The 13,344-nt window shown below is 36.6% G+C and overlaps 1 long non-coding RNA gene and 1 pseudogene across 1 annotated transcript; one reads left to right on the top strand and one right to left on the bottom strand.

The window, feature by feature from the left end:
- The first annotated feature begins 1,082 nt into the window (after positions 1-1,082).
- Positions 1,083-1,765, top strand: LOC133694043 (uncharacterized). Its single transcript, XR_009842216.1, has 2 exons — positions 1,083-1,197; positions 1,317-1,765. It is a non-coding gene; the product is annotated as an uncharacterized LOC133694043 (long non-coding RNA).
- Positions 1,766-3,586: 1,821 nt separating this feature from the next.
- On the bottom strand, positions 3,587-10,281 carry LOC133693357 (rab escort protein 1-like; annotated as a pseudogene).
- Positions 10,282-13,344: the final 3,063 nt, after the last annotated feature.

Genomic DNA, 13,344 nt, shown 5'->3' with positions numbered 1-13,344 from the left:
AGGGGGGAAATTTAATAAAAAAGAATTTTCATAGACAAGGGCTTGATTGTAAGACTTCAAAACTTTAGTGAATTTAAAAAAAATTAAAAATTTGAAAAGCCAGTTAAAGATTGAATTGAAGAAATTTAAAATCAATTACTATTTTGAAAATAACGCAGAAATTCAAGGGTCCAATTGCATAGATCAAGGGAGGAAATTAATAAAAAAAAGAATTTTCAAAGACAAGGGCTTGATTGTAAAACTTCAAAATTTCGGGGGGCAAATTGAAGAATGACCCTTTTTCCCCTAAAACAGCATCGTTCCAAAAACTGTTCATTCTCTTCTTCCTCTCGAGCAGGGGAAATCGTTCGAAGAAGCCATCCAAACAGTCCCTGTTAGACCCAATCGTCTCACCAAATCCAAGCCAAATCTTTAGACCAGATTGTCTACCACAGATCTTATAAGTTGGTTCAGTGTTTCTCGCCCTCACAACTCTCCTCTGACGCGAAGATCACTCAGGTCCAACAGCCCAACAATGGCAGAACTGTTGGTGTTTTCATTCCACCAAACAACTAGCGAACCTAAAGCAGTAGTTATCGACCACTCATTTAATATGCAGGCAGGGACATATGATTCGATGAAAGATGTTTCTTTGAAAATTTTGCAAAACAGCGTGTCAACAGTTCCCATTATTCATTCTGCTTCTCAGGATGGCTCATTTCCGCAGCTACTTAATCTTGCTTCCCTGTCTGGAATACTAAAATGGAAGCCTTCTTGGTTTGGACCTAATTGTCAGGTATATCACTGCTCTGGCAAAAGATAAAGCCTATGCACAAATTCATCTCGATGAAATAAGTATTCATCAGGCAATTAGTTTTGATTACTTTGAGCTCTATTTACATGCAGTTGTATGCACATTCTTGCAATGGTCTGAACCAATCCGCAGCTCTGCACATGAATATCCACTTGTGAAACAATAAATACATTCATCTAAATCAGGAGAAGATAAATGACTGGAAGTGATTAAGTAAACTGCATTTTTGAATAAAACATGCATGGCATGAACTACTGTATTGATCTGCTCGTTCATACCCTTGTAGGCTCTGCAATTGGGTCAGAATGCAAATTCTTCAAATGCATTCTACAATGGACAGAGATGTCAGATGTGTTTGCGGACTGATTCTCTACACAAAGTGATGGAGCGTTTGGCAAATCCTGGTACTCTTACAGCAATATGATTTTTTTTCTACATCGACTTTTTCACCATAAGTAGTTCTGACCTCGGGGTCTGGACTAGTAACACGTTTTCTAATTGCTTTGTTGCGTGGTCTTTTCAGGGGTTAGGAGGCTTTTGATTGTGGAAGCTGGCAGCAAGCGTGTAGAAGGGGTTATCTCACTGAGTGATGTCTTCAGTTTCCTGCTGGGGATATAGCTTAGATGTTAAGCAATTTGCATGCTGTGGTGACATTGGAGAGGACCAGTCTTCACTCATTGTTCTCTTAGGTTGGAAGGGCCCCATGATTCTGACCCCCACACTTTTTCTTTTTTAGGATAGGAAATTCAAAGAGCAAAAAAGAATTTGTAAATTGTGAGTCTTCCATTTCTCCCCCATTTAACCTAAATTGTTATAAAGTCAAATCATGCCGATGGACAAAACACCATGTTTATTATTGCCAACAGAAAATGAGGTTCAAGGTGCATTGAACTGCCTATGGCAACCCATGCTGTTGTTAGAATGTTGGTGATTGATTCAATTTCAGTTTCTGATCTCAGCTTATTGATTCTAGCATGGTTTTGCTCTCATGCTTGCTTGTCTTTCATGTTATTTTGCTTAAAAAATCTGGCATAAAATGGCTCCAAATTAAAAAAATCCAAAAAACCCCATTAATTGATTCTTCTCCAATGAATTCAATCTCTAATCTGTCAGCATAGTTGCTCTCGAATCTGGCACATTGCATAACTAGCCATTCTCATCACCAACAAAACTTGCATCAACTCTCTTAAACTCATTATACTTGTGTACTTGAAATCGTGACGTTAGGTCAAGAGACTTGTCTTCAACACATAACCCTCAATAGAACTTTCGCTAGTTTTCCAATTATTCAGGAGAAACAAACATGAAATCTCAACATCTGAATAAATGGGCCGAGTGATGAGATTTATGATCTTAGTAATCATGACCTTTAACCACAATGGCACACAAATATGGCTGTTTTAAATTGGAATTGAGGAACAATTCTAGTTTGGGGATGGAGAGAGAGGTGTAATGGGACCCAAAGGAGGGGCTAGGGTCAAGTAGGACAGTTTTTCCACAAGCAGAAGCTGTAGCAGCGATAGTGCATTGTGGTAAACTAGTGCCCATGGCAATCAGGTCAAAGGTGGTTGCTTCAATTCGTGGGTAGAGTGGCCACCTCACCCATGGAAGCACATGAGAGGGACAGTAGATTAGCTGCCGCAAATAAGCAATCGAGTAGCTCCAAATCACATGGAAACAAGAAAAATCAGTCTTATCAAGTACCATCAACAAAGGAGTTTTTCCACATTTCTTTTTCAGCTTGTTTGGAACATAAAAAATTGTTGCAAGTGAAACTCATCTAGCCATTTTTCTTGTTTGGAAAAGTTTGAAGTTAAAAATTCAATTGTATAATCTCAGTTTAAAACACAAGAATTCTATAGGATCACTCAAAATTGGTTCATTACATCACACTCTTTACTTTTATGAACAAATAAATTGAAATTCAAACCATTTCCAAAGGATGAGCAAGAACTTGTCAAAAGCAAACTACACAATTCTCTCAAATCATAACTAGACACTCAATTTCCTACACGAAAGCACCCACTTAAGTATCATCAGTGCATCTTCAAGTAGTCTGATGCTATAAAAAAAAATCCTGACCAATGAACAGAATTGGAGTAATTAAAAAGCTCTAGAACCTGAAAAACTACAATGTCCTCTCTTTTGTCAAGATTGAAACAAAAACAAACGCATATACGCAAAGCAACATTGAATGGATTTCAAGTTCATGGAATGCTGCACACCTTGGATTCACAAAACAATGTCATTTCGGTGGTATGACATCTTTGGCCAATTACAGTTTGCCAAATATCCTTCCTTATCTATCACCAGCCTAGTTCCCACTTGGGCAGATAGAGTGAATTGAATGAAGCAGCAGAACAAAAATTGTTTATATTATCTTTGCATGATTCTCTTTTTACTAGTTGGCTTGGCTTTTCAGACAACAAAAGCTGAACAATCATAAACAGATAGCAAAATATGTAAATTGTCTTTTTTTCTTTATTTCTTTCTTTTTTATGTGTATACATATTTTCATGTTATTTTGTGCTGTTCCTGCCCTTCTTTTCTGTTAGGTGCTTGGCTTATCCACTGATAAAATCCTAACAAAAAAATTTTCAAATTTGAAGGTCTTTAGAATGAATATGACATCACGATAATGAAAAATACCTGTACTCGAGTGAGCACTGTTGGCCAGATTTTCGCTTTCCTGTAGTCAAAGTGCTGTGTTAAAGGGCTATGCATTGGCCACCACAACCTAAATCTCAAGGCAGGCTGTGCATGATATGATGTCTATGGATCAAAGAACAAAGATAACGAGCAAACTAATAATTGTTGAAATCAACATATTTCCACTGATACAGATTCACTTGTCATGTTTACAAAGAAGTATTTTAACTCTTATCATCAAGTTTTCATGTAACAGTGATCTCTCTGATGAGTTTTTTCATGTTTTACAACAAATAGTTGCTTGAAAAGCCAAGCATCTCTGAATTTTTGAAGTTCACAAAACGGGAAACGTGTGTGGTAGCATCACATTTGTTTTCCCCTCAACTGCTTTAACAAATATGCATAGAGCTTCATAAACCACTCGATGCAACCACAACTACCACGCACCAGGTGCATAATGCCCAGATAATTGCTGGCAGAGATAGGGAAGTGATTAAATACAGCAGCATAATTAGCAAACTGATCCAGTCCAGCATTATATCTAGGTCTCTAGAGTGAGTTCAATATCATCCTCGGAATTCTCAGGTGGAGTTGTCTCTGAGAAATTTTCTTCATTTGGATACATCTCCTGAAAGAGCTGTCAAGTAGAAGCACTAGTATTGGATTCTCAGTCGGCCAAAAAGAATGAAAAACTCTTGAGTGTCACACAACAATGTCTAATCACATAACGGGCTAGAGGAAACAAAAGAGATCATGAAACAATCAACGAAAGACATCTGTGAGTATACAATGTGATCTAGTAAGCATGCATATTGGCTTGTGGTTGTTGAATCACTGACATTCATTTTCCTATTTAACAACTTGTTGGATGGGACATAAAAGAGAAAACAGGAATACACTCAAGTGATGATATACAGAAATTAGGCATTTAGGATAATGGAACCTGAAGCATCATAAACGTTAAATAGAGGATAACATACCTTCAAAGCTGCATCTAATATATCGTTGTAATTCAGATTTCCATCGGGCATGGGAGCAAAGTTGATAGAATCAAATTGACCCTGAAACAAAAGAGATGGCATACCAATATCAACCTAAATGGATGCACATTTATATACCTTACTTTCCAAAAAAATTACACATCCAGCACCATGTTTCGTGTTCAAACAGTAAAAAATCAATCTCATGCACCAGTTCTGAGTTTCACTAAATCTGAGCAACAATAGTTATAAAGTATCAGATTTTTTAAATCCAGTACACCTGATAGCCATTTCAGAGCAAAAGGAAGCATCGCTTAGACTGCTACTAAACTGGGAGGTCAAAAAAAAAAAAAACAGCAACAGCAACCACGCGCCATATTTACTCAAGCAACATTTAATAAAAGAAAGTCAATCCAACTCAAGGTCATAGATTTACAGGAATTGAAGCAAGCAAGAGTTAATATAACCTATTGAAACCATTAAAGCACATCCATTCATTCAGCTTAAAAATGATCATAGGATCTAGTTAAGAAAGTTAAAATGAATCGAGGCTGGTCTCTAATGTGAGTTGGGGATTGATTTGACTGATGACACTAGCAGAAAAAAGAAAGAGCAAGCAGGAGATCATTGAGCAACAGCTCATAGTTGAACTAAAGGGACTCAAGCGACCTGCTGAAACAACTTTGATGGACTCCAACTACCCAAAACAAGTACAGGAAGAAGAAAATAGAGGCAGCTGGAACATGCAAGGAAGAAATTCAATAAAATCTAGAGAATAAATTGAAGGGGGGGAGGTAGATTCAAGAGAGGAAGAAGAGGGGAACACCAGGGCAGCAGCCATCAGGTTCTAAAACTCCAGATAGGCAGGCACGTGACAGAAGAGAAGTAACTTTAAGCGTTTATGATGAGGCACCCTAAGTATTAAGCCCCACATGTGAACTTAGTGTAAGCTTAACTTGAAACTACCAACACATAAGATAAAACTAACCCGCAAGTTCTAAACATGAGTTCTAATAACCCCCCCCCCCCCCCACAGGTGTGCATGAGCACGTGCGGGCGCGTGTGTGCACACGTGAGATGCTAATAGTAAGAGACAAAAGTTCAAGACATGCAGCACCGTAGACATCTCCTGAATATACAACCCGCTCCAAATGACACTGGGTTTCTCTTCAGTATTCTCACTCTGAACTGTGGAACTGCTTTCAGAATTTACAGAATCAGGAAAAGTCAGAAGGGCATTCATAGCTGCATGTAGTAACCTCTTCCCTTGAATGGCATCATCACACAAAGCTGAAAGATAGAGCACAAACCTGAAACAAATAATCAGAGAAATTGTTAACTCAAGGATCCCATATTCTTTTGAGAGGCAGGGGGTTACTGTACTATGAGAAGTAGGAGTTCTCAATGAATGAATAAGACGTCCATTATTATCACCTTAATGATGCTACGGGTGTGGAAACATTTTGAAGAACAAAACCATAAATAATTAGATGTCTATTATCTCCTTGTAATGGTTTTCATCCCAAGCAGGATCTACAAGACATTGGCTAGATGTAATCCTAGACCTCAAAAATCTTTGGATTGAAGCAGGACTTCCAAGGATAAATAGCAATAGCACTACAAAAGTTTCAAAAGACAACAAATTGAGATTCGAAATTTCTACTAGCTACCTTTCCAACTTGTCACGGTTAATATATGTATTTCTAAATGTACTAGTTATTTGGAACTCTCTCCAAAAGAGTCAATATAAATCCAGGAATGGGGTGAGCAAGGACAAGGTCTCCCTAATATTTTTCATGTTGATCTTGCATGATTACTCATGTTACAAATGCAGACCTAACAGGTAGTCAGCAGTAGAATCAGAAGTCAAGGAAAGTAAAAACATAAAAGAAAGTGGCTGGTGGTAACTCACATGCCCAAAGGACAAACAGCCAAGTTGCCACTTATTTGGAGAGCTCGAATTGATGTAATCTGCTCAGGGTACAGGGCTAGACAAAAGGGATAAAAAGTTTGAACCGTATGATTCCTATAAACTCAATAAGGAACAGAAATCAAAACTATATGCTGATCTTACATCGAGGGGGGTATACAACCAGAAGATTTGACGTATCTGGCTTCAAGGAATTTCGTGTGATGCATATCCCTCTGGCCACCTTCCCTTTAACATCTCTGGTGCTCAAAAAGTTAAAACTCTCATGCAGAAGATCTGATGGAGAGGTTGATGGTGAGGCAAGTGTAAAGGATGGATCCAGAACCAGCTTCTGGCTAAATATGTCCTGGCCAGAAGCCAATCGAACACCTTTGTAACTCCCACTATCCTGGAAAAAAAAGTTATGGATAATTCATTTGCCCTAACAGGTGACTATATCATTTTATGCCATCCATGTATAAACGAATTATAGGCATATTTTAGCACCTTTTCCATAAGTAACGCAGTCACTGGCATTCGTAGAACCTGTATGACAGAAGTCTCAAAAGCAAGTGAGCATGTTAGCTTGACAAAGCAACTGTTTTAGTCCACTTTATAACAAATTTCTATAGTATGATGGGTAAACATTATTTGCAATTTTTTTATGTTCCCGCAAAATATAAGGAAAAAATAGCACAAGTACACCTGTGACCATTCTTGTGAAAATCAAATAACACCCAAGTATCTAAAGCAGCAGAACAGATCAAACAGTGTCAATCACATTTAGGAACAAGTTACTTACACAACACATGGACAAAAGAAAATATATCAGATTTAACTATTAACCAAAAATGATAGTTCATATTTCACCAAGAGAAAGAAGCCACAGTTTCTTTCAGTGAACTTACGTAAATGCAACCTTTGACAGCAGAGCGGCGGCTAAAGGCTTGTGGCAGTTCCCCTTGACCATAAATGGGATAAATTAGGGCCCCGGAAGCATTTGTAAACCTGAAAGGAGTAAGAATTATAAACAACAAACTTAAAGCAAATCGATGTAAATTGCTTAACTAATACAACATTCCAAGCCATAAATCAAGGTTAGATTTTTAGTTGCCAGTACAGAACTAGAACTCAAAACATTTTTTCGCTCTTTTTCTGCTCCTACCCTACACTTTCTGTGGTGTTCAATACTGGAAGGAAAAATAATACAATCTTGTAGTTAACGCAATATGTGTTTCTGATCAAGATATCATACAAGTCGCAAGTGCAGCTCTATAGCACCCACCCAAATTTTAAACCAGAGAATAACAGATTAACTATAAAACAGAATAAACAAGAATTAACCTCCCAACTGATGACTGGTATAGAGCCAAACGATCTATTCCATCTTTAGTCTTGAGCAAATTTTGGCAAACCCCCATGTCATCTTGATCATAATCTGCCATAGCTATAGCATACAGAATAATCCTGCAGACAAGCAGAGATAACCAAAATCCAGTAAACTTTAGACCAAACAGGGAAACAAAACGCACAAATAATAAATAAACTCTTGCTAACTGATAGAGAAAGGCAACAGCAGTCTGTACGATCTAATCTTTGGAGGCAACCGCATTTTTGACAAGTACTCAACAAATTTTTGCAACGGATTATCCGTTGCTAAATTTCAGCAACGGATTTTCCGTTGCTGCCAAATCAGCAACGGACAAATCCGTTGCAAAAAAATCAGCAACGATAAATCTGCATCTGATTTTTGCCGTTGCTGATTCCGTTGCTAAATTGTTTTAGCAACGGATGTTAGCTTTATTTGCAACGGAATCGTCCGTTGCTAATTACTCCATTTTTTAGTAGTGACATGCATGGCATGAACCTACTGTATTGATCTGCTCGTTCATACCCTTTTAGGCTCTGCAATTGGGTCAGAATGCAAATTCTTCAAATGCATTCTACAATGGACAGAGATGTCAGATGTGTTTGCGGACTGATTCTCTACACAAAGTGATGGAGCGTTTGGCAAATCCCGGTACTCTTACAGCAATATGATTTTTTTTCTACATCAACTTTTTCACCATAAGTAGTTCTGACCTCGGGGTCTGGACTGGTAACACGTTTTCTAATTGCTTTGTTGCGTGGTCTTTTCAGGGGTTAGGAGGCTTTTGATTGTGGAAGCTGGCAGCAAGCGTGTAGAAGGGGTTATCTCACTGAGTGATGTCTTCAGGTTCCTGCTGGGGATATAGCTTAGGTGTTAAGCAATTTGCATTCCGTGGTGACATTGGAGAGGACCGCAGTCTTTACTCATTGTTCAGAAATGCGCTTGGTATTAGTTGTTATAGCAGTGGTTTGAAATTTTTTTTTTTTATTACAAGTATTTTTGGTAAGGTTATGGTTTGGTTAAAATTGTAATTGTCATTAAAATTAAAAAAAAATAATTTAATGTATTCGATAAAAAATACTTTTTAAATTAAATTTATAAAATAACTAAAAAAAATTATATATTAATATAAAGTTTTTTTAATTTAAATATTATAGAATTATAAACAACAAACTTAAAGCGAATCGATGTAAATTGCTTAACTAATACAACATTCCAAGCCATAAATCAAGGTTAGATTTTTAGTTGCCAGTACAGAACTAGAACTCAAAACATTTTTTCCCTCTTTATCTGCTACTAACCCTACACTTTCTGTGGTGTTCAATAATGGAAGGAAAAATAATATAATCTTGTAGTTAACGCCATATGTGTTTCTGATCAAGATATCATACAAGTCGCAAGTGCAGCTCTACAGCACCCACCTAAATTTTAAACAGAATAAACAAGAATTAACCTCCCAACTGACGACTGGTATAGAGCCAAACGATCAATTCCATCTTTAGTCTTGAGCAAATTTTGGCAAACCCCGATGTCATCTTGGTCATAATCTGCCATAGCTATAGCATACAGAATAATCCTGCAGACAAGCAGAGATAACCAAAATCCAGTAAACTTTAGACCAAACAGGGAAACAAAACGCACAAATAATAAATAAACTCTTGCTAACTGATAGAGAAAGGCAACAGCAGTCTGTACGATCTAATCTTTGGAGGCAACCGCATTTTTCACAAGTACTCAACAAATGGCCTCTCCAAATCCTCATCTGAAATCTTCGTCTTCCCTTCCTCTTCATCATTACCATTCCCATTCCCATTCCCATCATTACCAGATGTACCCGCCCCCACTGTTGCAACCAAGTGCCCTTGCACCAGCTTGAAAAACCTCATCAACTGATTCTTTTCCATCAGAGTCAAACTCTTATCCTTAAATATGGCAGCTCAGGAATCTGGCACAGTCCATAACTTTCCATTCCCATCACCAACAAAACTGGCATCAATACTCTTGAACTCCACATAATTACTTGCTCCAGATTTTAACATAAGATCAACTGACTTGTCGGCGCAAAATAACACCCTTGGTCCGCACAAGTCCAAATTGAACTTCCGTAAGTTTTCTTCCATTAGTTTAGGATAAAGACAGGAAATCTCAACATCTGAATATACCGGCTGAGTGCTGAGATTTACAATCGAGTAATCAGGGATGTCAGTTGTGGTTGAGGTGGAAGATGGTGGTGAGGAAGCTGTAGAATTGGAAATAAGGAAAGATGTGAGATCCGGGACCGAGAGAGAGGAGTAATGGAACCCATAGAATGGGTTGGTGTCAAGGTGAAGGACAGTTTTTCCAGAAGCAGAAGCTGCAGCAGCAACAATGCATTCTGCTAAACCAGTGCCTGCAGCAATCAGGTCGAAGGTAGATGGTTCAATTTGCGGGTATGGTGGGGGCTCACTCATGGTAGCACTGGAGAGGAACAGTAGATTTACTGCTGAGAGTGAGCAAGTGAGGAGCTAAGAATCACCTGGCACAAGAAGCAAGAGAAAAAAAAAGTGTTATCAAGTATGATCAACAAGTGAAGTTTTTGCACTTTCTTCTAATATTTGCACACCAGAAAAAATGACGTGGAATTACCTGTACATCTACAAGATCTGGGGTTTTTGTTCTAAAAGATCTGGGGTATTTTTACGGTGCTTCAGTGTTCATATTCATTAGCTTATAAATATTTTTTTGACATATATACAAATTTATAAATATTTGTTTTTAAAAAAGAATTAAAAAATAAAATTAATATCAGGTCAGACCGGGTTTTAAAATTATGTTACTTCTTCAATTTTTAAAAATGTTGTTATGCAAATTAAATATGATTTTAGAATTGATTTTTTTACTTCAAATCATAATTTTTTTTCATAAGCAATAAATTGCATGGCAGCTTAAAAATAATTAAAATTTATCTTGAATCAAGAGAAATTGTGCATAATCAACCAGGATATCATATAGTAATAATTTCATGTACATGCTATAAATCTTACTTCAAATCACATTTTATCATTCATATTCATGTTTATAAATTAGAAATCAAATTAATACACTTCCTTATAGTTATAGAATTCTTAAGAACTCTTGCGTTGACCTAACTTACGAAATATTGACTAGCAATAAGATCAAACTTAACTTTGCACCCATTCCCAAAAGACGTTTCTTTGGCCTAATTTATTACATAGCTAAGATATATCAAGCATTCCAATATTTACTCACATAAATAATATCAAATCTCAAATATATCATGATTTACACTATTATTTTACTTTTTTAAAATGTTAATTATTGAAAAAAATTATTTTATTAAACTTTATAAAGTCTATGAACCTATTCACAAGTTTGGCTAATTGACCTAGTTTGTTGGTTTGACAAGTTTAACTCTTTTTTTTTCATCTTTAGATATTGGATTAATTGAGAATTCAAGTTTATAATTAGTCTCGTTTCACCTTTTAATTATAAGGTTATCACGGTTTAAAAATAATCTCGGTACTGGGTTGATATTTGATTTCACAATTGTCTATTTTTGTTATCATATAGTTAAATAACAAAAATAGTTTCGAAAAAAAACAAATTATAATATTAGTGGAGCCCGTAACTCGGTTCACAGGTTTGACATACTAGCCCGAGTTACTCGATTCATAGGTTTGACGAGTTTGCCCAATAATAGAATATGTTTTTGTTTTGTTTTGGTCTTTTAATTGTTTTTTTTTTCTTAATTTTATCCTTCAATATTGAGTTGATTGAGAAATAGACTGCATGATTGATTTTTGTTTTGCTTTATATAGGGATAATTGTCTCAAATAAATATCTATTTTTAGGTTGGTGTTCCATTTTATGAGCATCTTTTTTTATCATATAATTAAATAAAAATATTTTATAAAAAAGTTATTAAACCTAATAGAGTTCATGACTAGAGTTGCGAGGAGGCCGAGGTAGATTTAATTGAGTTTGAGTCTGTTTCGGTGCAAACCCGTCATTTTCGGTCAAAACTGAGTTTATCAAGTCAATACGAGGCAAACCATGTCGATCGAGATAAAAATTGAGTTTCAGGCATTTTCAAGTCAAAACCGTCATTTTTGTCAAAACCAAGTCTACCAGGTTTATATGTCTCAAACCTTGTTGACCAAGATAAAAATTGAGTTTTAGGCTATTTTGGATCAAAACTGTTATTTTCTATCAAAACCCGGTTCACCGAGTTGATACTAGTCGAATTATTTTTTTTTTATGGTGTTTGAAATTAAGCTTTGGGTAATCAAAGTTAATTTTTAGCGGCTGAATGAGTATTTTATAATACTGATCTGCGTTTTAGTTTTACCGACATATATATTTATTATTATAGAAATCAATAATGCAGAAATATTTATTGCAGGAGTTGGTGCAGTTGAGGCATTTGAAATTTTTTCTTCGGACAAAGCCGTGTCTCTTAGTTATAAATGCCCTGTTCCCCTAGGCCCTAGTCATTGACTATAAAAGCCAATAAAAGAGAACACAAAGGAAGAAGTGAATCCTCATGCTGATACTATTCATGTTTTTTTAGTTTTTCTTCAAGGGAGTAAGGTATTGATTTAAAAAAAAACAATTTAAAAAATACCAAAAATATCATAATTGTTATATCAAATAGTATTTAGTTCTGGACCCTTGATTAGAGCTGATCAAATAGGGCAAAGTACACTGGATTAAAACCCAAATCCATCTCAGCCCTTTAAACGGTTTGTCATTTGATCATGTCGTGCCACGTCACCTGATGCACCAAACCTCAGGTGCATCCTATCACATTGAAGCAAAGATCTGACAATCGGGGTCGTCTATTAATTTTCATATCAAGCAAACTGTAGCCGTATGATCAATTAATAACTAATCCAACGATCCATGAGATCCGATGCCCCAGCTTACCATGCTAACATTCGCACCATAGCAGATCTAAGAGATTCTCCATCCTCTCGCAGGCGATCCTCTCTCTACATGGCTCTCCCAACTCCGGCCACCTAAAGAGTCCGGACCACCACAGAAAGGTTCCTCACCTACTCGCTAGAAATCCCCAAGTGTTTTTCATCGCTTTCTCTGCCGTATCTTTTCGGAAAAAGGCCGCAACATCTTCGGCCAGGCGAAGCTTCAAACCGTCTATTCTTTCTCATCAGCCATCAATAGCCATCGAAACCACCATCAAAAGAATCCTCTCCCCCATATCTACCATAATCTACCCTTTTTTTCCCGGAATCTCGTCGAAGAATTTCACATCTCCAACAGTGGCCGCGCGTGAGCTACACGCGCCACAGGGGTATTTTCTTAGAAGTGCAAGGGTATTTTAGTCTTTTACTTATACAGTGACACTCCGGTAATTTTGGGGGTTCCTAGTGGTATTTTATTTATTTTTTAGACAAGTATTTGTAAAATTTTCTTTGTATTTTGTAAAATACCCGAAATAAATATAAAAGGAATAACGACGCAAGTCCAACACCTATTTTATCTCGTCATCGTGCGCGGGTCCAAAGCCCAATTCTCAAGTATGGGTTATGCTTATTTTTTAGCGATATCAACATAATCTTTTTCTTTTTAGGAATAAACATTGTTTGTCGAAATGTCTTTTTTTTTAAAAAAAAAAAGACCGTTG

Source organism: Populus nigra, chromosome 5 (genome assembly GCF_951802175.1).
Source record: "Populus nigra chromosome 5, ddPopNigr1.1, whole genome shotgun sequence".
Lineage (NCBI taxonomy): Eukaryota > Viridiplantae > Streptophyta > Magnoliopsida > Malpighiales > Salicaceae > Populus > Populus nigra.
Note: the sequence above shows the minus strand (reverse complement) of the source record. Positions and strands in the feature narration are given on the sequence as shown.